General features: G+C 46.2%; 1 protein-coding gene across 1 annotated transcript in view; it reads right to left on the bottom strand.

Moving 5' to 3' along the window:
• nAChRalpha1 (nicotinic acetylcholine receptor alpha1) overlaps nucleotides 1–13,665 on the bottom strand; it is a 671,059-nt gene that overhangs the window by 306,047 nt on the left and 351,347 nt on the right. The gene's annotated exons all lie outside the window — the stretch shown is intronic.

Genomic DNA, 13,665 nt, shown 5'->3' on the forward strand with positions numbered 1-13,665 from the left:
AACGCGTGGAGCGTCTTAATGGCCTTTCGGTGGGAGCTATTGACGTATGCAGATTTTGTGATTTGTCCGCAGTCCATCTCCTTACCTATCCGCAGCTATTGCACACTGCGCCGTCGTCGGGCGATGTTGTGGAGGACAGCTCGCGTATCTTGTGGAGGGAAGGTCAGCTGTCTAAAGACCGGCGGTTTTGTTTCAACGACTCGATGGTGGTGGAATTACCCTCATTGAGAGTAATCCTGACCACCTTTGGAGAGGGTTCAAGCAGAATCACTGTCCCCAGTTTTTCTTCTTTGGTGGGGGGGGGGGGGCAGAATGGGCTCGTACATTGAAATATGGTACCATATGTGTTTGAGCGAACAGGTTCCCAGGTCAGGGTTGTTGTGTCCAACCCTGTCGTGGGGAAACATGGTCTGGCGGTTCCGACTGTAAGGAAACTATGGCGGTATCGGAGAGCGATACGGTGGTTGTAAATGCGGCTGGTCGCTCATACGCCGTCCTTGCACGTTCAAGGAGACGCTTTCTACGGATGAAGTCGGCGATGTTCTATCGTTAAGAAAGGACACTGGAGATGAACTTTTGATTAGAAAGAAGAGTGCTGGTAAGGTAAAAGATTTGAAGTCAGAACTAAGCTGTAAATCCTAGGAACTCCGGATGGACTTGAAATCACAGGGTAGCTCCCAGTTTGTTCTGCATCTCCATGGCATCTCGAGCGACACTAAGGAGGACATCGTGGAGGCAGTTTGGAAGGTAATGGGTGAGTCTGGTGAGTTTAGGGTATCTTCGATTCGTCCACCTTTTGGATAGACGTTGAATACCACTATTGTCACGACCTATCGTGGCAATTGTTGCGATGGCAACGAAACTGGTGCATAGTAGAGTCAATATTGGTTGGGTTTATTGCCGGGTCCGAATATGAGACCCAGAGAATCGATGTTTCCGGTGCAGGGACGTAGTACTTTGGTCTCCTTTGGTGCGGACAAAGTTACGTTGTGTCTAAGTATCTCTATCTGTGTTTTGAGCTGTTGTCATGTGTGTACCTTCTGAACGATTTGAATTGAGTGATTTATCTACGGTAGTACAACTTATAAACTCGTCGATTCTACCTTCCACACAGTGTAAGGCAAAAATTTGTTCGGGCACCAGCCTCAGTGTGGCGATGAGGTAGCAACGACGCCTGGTCGTAAGTCCCAGTTACGAGTAAAGGGCACACCCATAGTCCTACTCGCCTTCTTTTAAGAACGAGAGCAGTAATCCGTGATTTCTTACAGTACGTTTACGTATTGCATTTAACTTATCCAGTAGCGGCGAAGAGGTGTATAGTGTGATAGTAGAATATTTAAGGTCTCCGGCTGCCCTTGCTTGATGTGGGCAGTTGTCACGTTTGTGGGCTTGACCAATTTAGTTGGTAGGAGAAAGACAGCGAGAATCTCATTAGTTTTTGTAGGAACAGGGAATCTTCGGCCATGGAATGTTTCTAAGAAGTAAAGAAGTTCAGGTGTAAGAGGATGCCCGAGCCTGTACCGTCAAGCTCTTCCGAGGCCGAGTCAAGTGCAATGGATACATAAGCACTCACCCGGTTTAAGCCCACCCACGTAATTGAGGCCTCTTCAATAGCGCATAGGGCAGACCTGGCAGTTCTGCCCCACTGGATAAAGTAGTCAAGGAGAACATGAACTATTTATTTGAATATTTATCACTTCCCGGCGGAGTCAGTATAGTGACGAGGAAGACAATTCTTCCCCGTCTGGTGAAAATAAAGGAAGCGGTTTCTGCGTTAGCAGAAGGTTTTGAGATCTTGGCCTCCAAGCCCAAGGAGGTTAAAGTCGTGCACAATGTGGTCTCAGAGTAGCTCAGACGCCACGCTGACGTGCTCAAGGCCAAGGAGAGAAGCCAGCAAGGCGGCGAAGAAGACGGAGGCAATGACCTCCAGGTTGCTCTTCGTGACAACCAGAAGCAGCTCAAGATAAAGAAGCGACATAAAGAATACCAGCAGTGATGGTTATTCATCAAGACTGGCAAGCGTTATGCCCCACGGTATCACGGAATTTTTGAGTTAGCGGCTGGTCTCCACCAGATCTTCGTGTCGGAGGGACGAATCTTCGTTGATTTCGCATCTTGTCGAGTTAAGGAATACCTTGACGTACAGAAGTGCTTCAAGTGCTGTAGGTTTGGCCGTAGGGCCAAGTTCTGTAAGTATGCGTCGGTCTGCGCACATTGTGGCGAGGAGGGCCACAAGCGTGACGACTGTCCGTAAAAGAAAGAGGCTCCGTCTTGCGTGAACTGTAAAAGGTTGTGCAAAAGTCATAAGCACTCGGTGAATAGTAAAGAGTGTGGTTGCTACTTGAGAGCTGTTGAGATGTATTTCAACAATCTTGATGATTAAGTTCAGTCAACTTAATGCCCAGGGAGCCTATGCAATCCAAGTTGAGGTAGGTGAGGTTGTTGAGAAACGGAGCCTCGATGTTCTTCTTCTTCAACACCGGTATATGGTTAAGGGTGATCTGCCAGATTTTTCAGGTTGGAAAAAGTTTTTCGTTGGTGACAGCAAATCCGCCGTAGAAGTCTATAGTGTCTTCTTACGGAAGGTCACTGACACTCACCACGTCGTTTTTAAGGTTGCCGTGGATGGTTTGGAACCGGTTGTAGTTAGCTCGTACTTTCAGTACAGGAATCCCAGTGAACAGCATTTTGGAAAGTTGGGAAATAATTGTTAGATTGTTAGCGGGTCGTCCTATTCTTATAGGAGTTGATGCAAACGCCAAATTGATTCTTTGACACAGTGGGATCATGGATGATGGCGGTGAATTGATCGAAGGATTATTCGCGCAGCATCATTTTGATGTTTTCAATGTAGCCAGCGAATTGACTACCATCGCCGGTGAAGTCGGTTTGCGGAGGGCCTTCCATGGTACCAACATTGATGTTACCATATAAGGGTATCCCTGGTAGGATTCATAACTGGTCGGTAGACGATGATTGCGAGAGCGATCACCGGCTAAGAGTTTTTGATTGGATAGGTGGGCGGCACGATATTTTTAGGGGTGACGTTCCTGTTCAGCAGGGGCGTTTCCTGCGAGTCGAGTGTGGATACTCAGTCAGAGTGGTTGCAGTATACTAGCTCCGCATTTAATTGGTTTTTTATACGGGCTTTTCGGATAATTAGAAAAGGAAAAGTAGGACAGGTTTTTGTGGTAAGGATAGTAGACAATAGGTATGTTAAATTTTGTAGATTTTGGTAGACGGATAATTTAAATATTTTAATTTTTAAGGTTATACATATAGTATTGCTGTATGTAAAATATTCTTGAATATTCTAAGTCGATACACAGGATTTAGCAAGACCGTTTGTTGAAGTAAACAACAACTTAGAATAATTTCGCTGAAAACTGTCAGGCACAAGAAAGAGAATTTTTCCAAGTCCTGCAGGTCGTTTTATAGGGGAAACTTTGATTCCCCATAACTTTTGATTGGGTGGGCCTACAGAAGAATCCTCCCGGATCTAGGCGAATTGTGGGTCTGCGCATCTTTTGGCGTCAAAAAAGAATTTTCCAAAATCGGGAATTTTTTGTCATAGCCCCTAGTATTTTGGGAAACTTTAACTCAAAATAACTTTTGACTGGGTGGGCCTAGACCAAAACCCTTTTGGATCTGGGCGAATCAAGACACCTACTTTCATTTGCCCCAAAAAAATTTTTACCCAAATTTTGGGGCAGTGGGTCATTTTGGGCCCCCCCACAAGTGGGGTGTCTAAACATAAGGAATTTGGCGTAGATTACGCAAAAGATAATAGATATAATCTGTTGAGTTCCATGGAGGAAAAGATGGAGATTAATCCACCTGGATCATCAAAGACCTCGGACAAGAAAGGCTGGAAAATAACTGAGTCCAAAGGTGCTAAACGAGCCAGGGCGGATTCATCCGAGGAAGAGGAGGTCCCGCCAGTACTTAAGGATGTGACTTACAGGCTGGGGCACACAGTGCTACAGTTGAGGCAAAGCCTGGGTAAGACCAGCCCGGCTTTCCTAAAGAACCATGAAAAAGAGCTGACTGAAATTTATCACCAGCTGCAATTAGTTAACGAGGAGTTATCCGAGAAGGAAACCAATACTCAGGGGACTCAGACTGATAGACAAAGCAAGGAGGGTGACATAATAGAATTAGAGCTCACTGATGAACAGTTGGTTGAGAGACTACCGGAAAGATGGTCTACTTGGGCTATGAATAGACTAACCCAAGTTTCTGCGGTCGATTCAGGAGAGGATAGCTGCCACTTCATGATGTCAGTAAACAGAGACCGGGTAGTCAATACCACGGCACTCAGCCGGGTGCCATGATCATTCAAGATTCCACGGTCTTAGAGAATAACAGAGTTTCCACCAAAGGCACCAGATACACAGTTGTATACAGCTCGGAAGATGGAGATAGGACTGCTGCGACACAAATCATCAGGGCTATGAGACGTGTGGTTGGTAGGTCTGAGTTGGCCGTGTATGTCATCCCCACTGGACAAATTGGTACGATGATCCTCAAAATCATTATATATCTGCTGCGTGATGGTAAATCACCTCCGAGGATTACGCAGACCTCCTTCGTACTGTTAAGGATAGAGTGTCTAAGGAGGAAGTCGGCGATGTCCTCTCCATCAGGAAGGGGAGGAATCAAGAGATGGAGGTCCGAATCCTGGGGTCAGAGAAGGCAGGAGAATTTACTAATTTGCTGCGTGACCGAGCGGCTGACTTGCAGGTGGATCTGAGGACCAGAGGTGACCGGAGGACAGTGGTGCACATCAAAGATCTTGATTGTGACACCACTGAAAAAGATATCAGCGAGGCACTTAATCAAGTTCTCGGGACATCGGAAGTCTACCGCATTTCTTCGCTAAGGGGTGCTTACGGCGATACCAAGAATGCAACAGTTATCACAACATATAGAGGTGCGAATAAACTTGTTGCAACGAGACTCAGGGTTGGGTGGGTAAATTGCCGCACCTATATAAGGACCGAAAACGAGCGCTGCCACCGTTGTTGGGGGTCTGGGCACGGTAGTAGAGACTGCAAGGGTCCCGACAGACGAAACCTGTGTTATAACTGTGGTGGTGCGGGTCATCAAATCCGGGAATGTCGGGAGGCGACCAAGTGTTTGAACTGTAGTAGTTTAGAACACAGAACCGGGAGTCCTGATTGCAAGAAATGATCAGGTTCTTACTGGTAAATAATAACAGGAGCCTCCTTTCTAGCGACCTGGTTGAGGAAATCGCTGTTAGAGGAGACTATGATTTTGTGGTAGCAACGGAACCTAATGTACACGCTGTGGCTAGGAGGCAGTGGGTGTCGGATATGGCCGGAAACGTGGCTATCCGTAGGATTACTGGCAGTAGAGAGTACGGCCTCTATTACAGAGCTGAAGGATTGGTGGCCGTCGAACTTGACAAATACATAGTCTTTGGAGTGTACATCAGCCCGAATATTACATTAGCCAATTATAACAACAGGATAATTCAGCTTCAGCGAATTGCGATACAGTCTCCCAAGAAGGTCATTATATTGGGTGACTTAACTGTAGAACGGTCGCTGCGGGTGTGGGGTCCTCTAATGCTCGAGGGGAGGTGCTGGAGGACTTTCTGGCGGCCATTGGAACAGTATGCCTCAATGACGGTACCCCCACATACAGTGCTAGGGGTCATGAATCCGTTCTTGATTTGGTGATCGTGGATGGTGAAATGGCCCCTGATTCGGTTACGGCTCAAGTTTTGGATGTAGAGTCTGGGAGCGATCATCTGGTGGTCTCCCTGGTTATTGAGGACGCTGTTGAAGTCCCTACTGTGCTTCAACCTACGTCTAGACTAACAGAATGGCAGGTTAACAGAGTAGTCGAAAGAGCGCCGCATAGGATCAGAGGGGAAAGAAGACCTAACCCGGAGGCTCTACAAGAGATAATTATGGATGAGATTAATCCATTGCCTGGTACTATTTCCAGACTGGGTGGTGACCCAGTCTACTGGTGGAACTCCGAAATTGCAGAGCAAAGGATGGTTCTCCAAAGATGTAGAAGGACGGCTCAAAGGTACAGAATAAGGATGGGTCTTACTGCTGAAAGTGAACGGGCGATGAATGATTATAGAGCGGCACGAAGGAAATTAAATTTTATGATCAAGAAAGCCAAAAAAGAAAAATGGAGGGATCTGTGTGGGGAGCTGGACGCCGACCCCTGGGGACGCGCCTTCCAGGTTGTCACTAAACATCTGGGAAGACGTCTGCCAACGCTTAACAAAGAGAAAGCGACTCAGCAGATGATGGTGCTCTTCCCACGGGAAGAGGAAGCGAGGACTGGGGTGGTCCTGTGTGGAGGTGGCAGATTCACATAGGACGAAGTGACTGTTGCCATTAATAAACTTAAGGATAAAAAAAGCCCTGGTCCCGATGGAATCCAGTCTGTGATTATTAAGGGCCTGATGAAGCGTATCCCGTGGGAAATGACCGATATAGTTAGTTACGGATTACAGCACCGTTTGTTTCCCGACTGCTGGAAGGCGTCTAGGACGGTCTTTTTGCCAAAACCTGGTGCAGAAATGGGCACCGAGACATTTCGTCCCATTAGTCTCATTAATAATATGGGCAAGGTTGCCGAAAGGCTCGTGGCAGACAGATTAATTGAGGAACTAGAAGATCGAGACAGCCTGCATCAGGAACAATATGGTTTCCGGAGGGGCCGTTCCACGGTCCAGGCGATCAGAAGAGTAGTGGACTGGGCGGCAGAGGTTCGGCGGGGCACATGGCGTACCAGAAGGATTCCTCTTGTGATACAGTTGGACATCAAGAACGCATTTGGTTCCGTACCTTGGTCACCAATCATGTGTGCGCTTACCAGGTTAAATATCAGCGATTACCTCCTAAATCAGGTAAACTGCTACTTGAATAATAGGATGACAGAGGTGTCCACGTTGGAAGGTGTCGAGAGGTATCGGATCTTCGGGGGTGTCCCGCAGGGATCTGTTCGGGTCCCTTATTATGGAACATATTCTACGATGAAATACTTAGATTGGATTACCCAGATGGAGTCAAAGTTATTGCTTACGCTGATGACGTGGCGGTGTTGGTCGAGGACAGGGAATTGGATGTTGTAGAGGCCAAGGCCAATCGCTCCTTACGACTAATTGATGACTGGCTGATAAGCAACAATATGGAGGTGTCCCTCGTCAAGAGCAAGTGTATCCTGTTCACGGGGAGACGGAGACTTCGTGGAGTCAATGTCAGGATCCGGGGTGAGGTTATTGCCGAGGTCAATAGTACCAAATACTTAGGCGTGATAATTGATAAACATCTGAAGTACGGTGGACATATTGAGTCCGTGTGTAAACGCGTGGTGCCCACCATTAAAGCTATTAGGGGCTTGTTCGCTGGACGCTCCATACCTAGGACCTCTATAAGAAGATTGATTATGTCGGTAATGGTATCTTCTGCATTATATGCGGCTCCTGTATGGGCTGAGGCTATGCATATTCAACGTATTTAGACAAAAGTTGCAGAGTATGCATAGGATGGCTCTTCTGGTGGGTGGTATCGGGATATCGCACCATGTCGTACGATGCTTTGTGTGTCCTAGCGTCGGTCCAGCCTATAATTCAGATTAACTCAGATTAATAATAATCTATATTAATAATTCATTATTATTCTATAATAATAATTCAGATTAACTCAGGTCAGGGCAAGAAGGCTCACGGAGGAGGGTCACAGCAAGGATGAAATAGAGGCAATCACAAGACAAGAGTGGAAAACCTGGTGGGCCGGCTTGTCGGTGGCTGCTTGGACCAGGCGCTTGATTGGTGACCTGGACGCCTGGATAGACCGTCGACATGGAGAAATGGACTTTTACACTACTCAGCTCATGACGGGACACGGCTGCTTCTGCCAATATCTTAATCGAATCGGTAAGCGTAAGGGAGACCCCGAACTGCGATTACTGCCCGGCCATGGATGATGCAGAACACACAATTTTTGAGTGTCATAGGTGGGCACAGTACAGATTTGTATCGGGTATAGACAACTTGACGGCAGATAACCTGGTTGAATGGCTGTTAGCCAATCAACAAAACTGGGACAGATTTAGGAGTTTTGCGGGCATTATTCTCCGTATTAAAGAGAGGGAATCAAGGGGACGCGAACGATAGTGTCGTCGGTGCGGGGTAGGGCGGACAGCCTCGTCCCGAAGGGCCAGCATGCTGAGGTGTGCTGGTTTCGATGATGGGGCGGGGACTCCTGGGAGTCTTTGTCAAATTGTGGGGAAAACAAAAAGACCTATTCCCGGCTAGTGGGGCTGGTCTCTTGGGGTCGGCTCCGTCAGTTAGAGGCAATGGCATAAAGACCGAGACCCGGTCCCTGTTGGGGGGGGGCGTGGAACGGCATAGCCGGGCCATGCTACCTCATGGCAGGGATTAGAGGCAGGCGCATTAAGATCCGACACCGGGGGGGTTGACCTGCCGTGCCGGACATACAGCCGGCGGGTGGGGAGACCCCCTTAGAGTTTATGGACACGTCCCTGGGCAGAGTATACTTAACTGGATGTCCTGCCCAGGGATGTAGGGGGCCAAAAAAAAGGGGCGTTTCCTAAACAGACGTGAGGATTGGCCAAGATTTTCAAATGTTCATGTGGCCAGGTTTCGGGTATTTTCTCGAAGTCTGGATGAGGTCCCGTTAGACAACCTGGCAGAGAATTTTTCTTCTGCGATACTTGAAGCCGCTGAGCGTCCATTTCCACAAGCACGGGTTGGAAGAGTGTAGCTAGATGGTGGAATTGGGATTTGACCGCGATTAAGCGGACTGTAAGCCAACTCCGGAGAGCCCCACAACGTGAAGGTGATCCTGATCGGCGTGCAGTCTTGATTGCGGATTGTCGTTGGAAGAGGACCGAGTATATTCATAAAGATACGAGTAGGTCTTCTAAACGTGATTGCTGGCGCTCTTTTGTGCAAGGGTAGAGAAATAACTACCCATGGAGATGATGTATATATATATATATATATATATATATATATATATATAGTAAGAACCCGTGGTGTGTTGTTGATCGAATGATTGGTCATAAGCGGAAAAAATACATTCTTCTGTCGGCTCTCTCGACCTAAGAAGGAATTGTTGTAGATAAAGATCGTGTTCGCATTCTTCTGATAAACGATCTGCTTCCAGATGATACCGAGGTTGGTGAGACCTCCTATCATTGACGTATCCGCAGGGAAGTACTTGGTTTTCGCTCTGAGAATTTGTCTTCGGAAATTACTAAGGCGGAATTCCGTCAAGTAATTAATAGCCTGGCTAGGAATAAAGCTCTCGGATATGATGGTATTACAGTAGAGCTCCTTGTTCGCCCGTTACTGGTGATTCCTTGTCCTCTGACTAGGGTATTTAATACGTTGCTTTTCGCTGGGCATTTCCCAGCGTGTTCGAAATGTGGTGAATTGAAGTTGCTTGTCAAAGGTGGCGAAAAGGATCCTACTGTAAGTTCTTCTTACCGTCCTCTGACGTTCTTGCCTGTAATAGGTAAGGTTTTCGAGAAGGTTATGTACTTCCGCAATAACAGTAGGTTAACTTCTAACCATATACTGTTGGATGACCAGTATGATTTCCACCCCGGAAAGGGCACAACAGACGCACTTCTTAGGGTCATCTGGCTTCATCCAACGCGTGCAAATATATACTCGGCTTCTTTTTGTACATATCCGGGGCCTTTAATAATTTATGGTGGTCCTCTGTCTTGTTTCAACTCCAGCATCGTGGGTGCACGCTAAACTAGAATAGGAATCTCTCCTCTCCTGCCATCTTCGTTGCGGCAGTTCGGAGGTAGGAAAGACCCTCTCTAAAGGTTGTCCACAGGGCAGTGTTCTAGGTGCACTCGTCTGGGTCGTTGAGTTCGATTCTCTCATGCGATTGCGGATGCCCAGTGGATTCTGCATCGTGGCTTATGCCGACAATAAATCTGCTGGTCTCGGGTGATTCGCGTGCCTAGATAGAGGTCAGAGCGATACAGGCATGTAAGGTGTTAAGGTTGTGGAGTCTTCAGCATAAGATGGTTTTCAGTGCGGAGTAAACCACTATGATGTTCTTGAATGGTCGTCTAGCCCCAATTCATTAACCGCGAGTTGTAATGGACGGTCTTCCAATTTGTTATGTTACCGTTCAGAAGTATCTGGGTGTTATCCTTGACAAGAAACTTCAATTCAAGGAGCACCTTCAGTTTGTAGCGAAGTAGGCCATTGATGCTTTCGGCATCCGTAGAGTCATCCATCCCGATTGGGAGTTGAATTACCTTACCATAATCTTGTACGCTGCGCCTGTCTTGGCTCATTGTTTACAATTCCAATGTTATAGGAATATTCTTTTGCTTGCCCAGCGACTTCCATTGTTAGCTGTTGTCGATGGCTACAGAACTGTCTCGAGATAGGCAGTCACTGTGATCACTGGCATAAAACCCATTGATATTTTATCTACAAAACGTAACTAGCGTTATATTTCAAAGAAGGAAGGTCTTCTTACTTCAGGGCGTATGCGAAAGATTTAACACCAAGGTCTTGACTCTTGGAAAGCTAGGTGGATGAATGAGCAATTGTGGCTGGCTTCCTCCGTTTCCTCGCCCAGCGAAGGATGGCCGTGGGGATTTAGTAGAGTAGCACCCAAGGTGGCTAGGGATCACCAGAACAGTTGATTGACCGAAGGTAGGCGTATTGGCGGCAAACCACCGTTAGTTAGAATTGTGGTGATTATTAAATTGTACAAGTTGTCGGCGGAATGGCCACTGAACTGCCGAGGGTATGAGATACCATGCAGCCGTAAAGTGTAGCGGCGTTTTGACGAGGGCAATTTAAAATGAGCACACGACACTGTCCACGGGGATAGCGACTGCACTGCCGAGGGCATGGATCACATGCAGCCGTGAGGTGTAGTGACATCTCAACGATGTTTGAAGAACTGAATATCACGCGGGACTGTGGTAGAGCTGAGTGTGAGTAGAATGTCTGTCCGCCTCTCCCTTGTAGACCAGACTGGAGTCCATAATCTAACTTAAGTCTGGGGTATGAACTAATGTTGAGTTCAGTAAGGGAACTCGGACTAAATTTCGTTGTTGCGAGCAACATGTTTAGTGGTATGATATGATTAATTTGCCTCGAATTTCGAGACAATTTCACAGAAATTTGTTCAATAATAGTAGTTCTAAGCGCGGGGTTCTTGCTTCCGCAAATTCGGTTAGCTAGTTCAGAGAGAAACTTTGTAGTACATTGAAGGTGTCCGGACGAGGACTGCAGGGAAGGCAAAAGCTGAGTAAATAAATCACCGATGTAAATGTCTACCGAGGCAAGATCATAACTAAATTATGCCCTCAGGGCAGTGTTCTACGTCCTCTTTTTTGGGTCATAGAATTCGATTCCAAGTTGCATTTAAGGTTGCCATATGATTGTCATGTCGTGGCTTATTCTGAGGAGGCGCTGCTACTGATTGAAGGGGATTCGGGTAACTAGGTACATTTCCGAGCTGCTCATGCTTGTGAGACACCGACTGTGAAGTCTCCAATATAAGATGATTTTCAACCCAGAGATAACCACAATGATGTTGCTTAAGGGCCGATTGGCTGCTTCCCGACGAACCTTGGTTCGGTTGGTTGGTCTCCCCATTCGCGGTACGTTATGGCTCAAAAATACCAGGGTGAGAATTTTCGTTTCAAGGAACATCTACAATATGTAGCAAAAAAAGCTAGCTGATGCTTTTTATGGAATCCATATTCATTGATTTCGATTGGAGGTTGAATTACCGTTCCATGCGTATCCTTTACAAAGGTGTTAGTGAAACTATTATGCTACATGTTGCGCATATCTGGGCTCACCGGTTGGGTCTTAAGTGTTACGAAACCATTATACTGCGGGCCCAGCGTCTCTTCTTTCTGGCTGTTATAGGCGGTTATAGAACAGTCTCGCGGGAGGCAGTCTGTGTTATAGCCGGTGTTAAACCAATAGGTATCTTGGCTAATAAGAGTAAGGAACGCTGCATTTCAAAGGTAGATAACCTATTGACGTCAGAACGAAAGCAGGAGATTGAAGGCCGGGGCTTTACATCTTGGCAGGTCTGATGGGACGAATCTGTCACAGGTCGCTACACGCATGGTACATTTCCTATATTGTCTGATTTAGGTGTGATTAGATGGGTTTCCCCCAATCGTTATATCACACAGTTTCTCTCCGGGCATGGTGCCTTTCGGGCGAGTTTGGCTAGGTTTTGTTTGGTGGATTTCAATCAATGCCCAGATTGTGGGATTGGTGATACTGTGGACCACCTCCTCTATGTCTGTCCCCGATATGAGATCGAACGTTTACGAGCTGTTAGGGAATTTGAGAGAATATATTTCTGGATCTCCATATTAACTGGATGATCCGCGAGGAGTGGTCTATAGTGGATGGTTTTTTTCGCTCCCTTGCGGTGTGTAGGGCTGCAGAGGGAGTTTACTCTAGATATTTGATCATGATAGGATCCCGGGTGACTAGGGTTCCGGCCTAGGCATTGCATTGGTTGGAGGTAGACGCATGGCATTGTGCCACGGTTATATTGATATCGTTTATGATTCGATTTGAAGCTTCCACTGGTGGGGGTGACAGCGCTGCCGGCGTATGGTAGCTCGTGCGACCGGTGGCGGTCCCTGATTATGTCTTGGTAGTGACGCGCGAAATTCCATCATGGGACGGGTGTGAGTGCGGGGTTTTCCCCGACTCCTGCACAGACCAGAATGAAGTAACGTTCTCCTTCGTAGGTGACGTAATTTGGTTGTACTTGTTGAGTGTAGGTCTGAATTTCTATGTTGTGTAAAATATAATTTTGATTGGTATGAATGTAGCACTGATTTGACTTTCAACTAGTTCGTTTTCTGAAGCATTCGTAGTCACGAACGGTGTTGTAAAATTTAAACTTCTCGCGGGTCTGCGCTTCCGTGGTACCGGTTGATTAATTTGATGGAATCATATTAGGTTAGATGTAAAGATATCTGTTTGTGGCCTACGTGAAGGAAACATTTGACTTGTATTTTACTGAAGCAAATGTCTGCCGAGGCATTTACATCGGTGACATCCCGACCGAGGCCTGTCTGATGACTGTAAGATTTAATCAATTAGAGAGTCTAAGGACGACCTCCGCTAAAGTGCCTTAGCCGCGGCTAGTGACGTGGCTGAGGCAGCTGGGGCTCTGGCATCCCTTGCACTGAGTTTTTGCTTAATTGCGGGTCCAGCTTCAGGGAGTGAGAAATACAGAAAGAAAAATTTGTGTTAGTTTTTAATTTTATACAAACTAATAAATTAATCATAGAGAAGAAATCGACGTACGGCTATGATGGCTACGAAGGCCTTATTACGCTTTATGATTATATTGTGTTATTGTAGCGATATATCACTATTATATTATTAAATAAATTATATATCATTTTAAATATATTGTAAAATCATATCACTTATTTATACAATTTATAATATTGTTATCTATTATTTTTAATAATTTACCGTTTCATTAAAATGATTGTAGTTTAATTTACAAATAAATTAAAAAAAACCTTTTAAACAAATAAACCCACCTGATGATACCGTAAATTATAGTTAAAAAACGTGAATTTTCTACATCCTTGTTTGATGTGTACAAATAT

This window comes from Lycorma delicatula, chromosome 1 (assembly GCF_047948215.1).
Source record: "Lycorma delicatula isolate Av1 chromosome 1, ASM4794821v1, whole genome shotgun sequence".
Taxonomy (NCBI): Eukaryota; Metazoa; Arthropoda; class Insecta; order Hemiptera; family Fulgoridae; genus Lycorma; species Lycorma delicatula.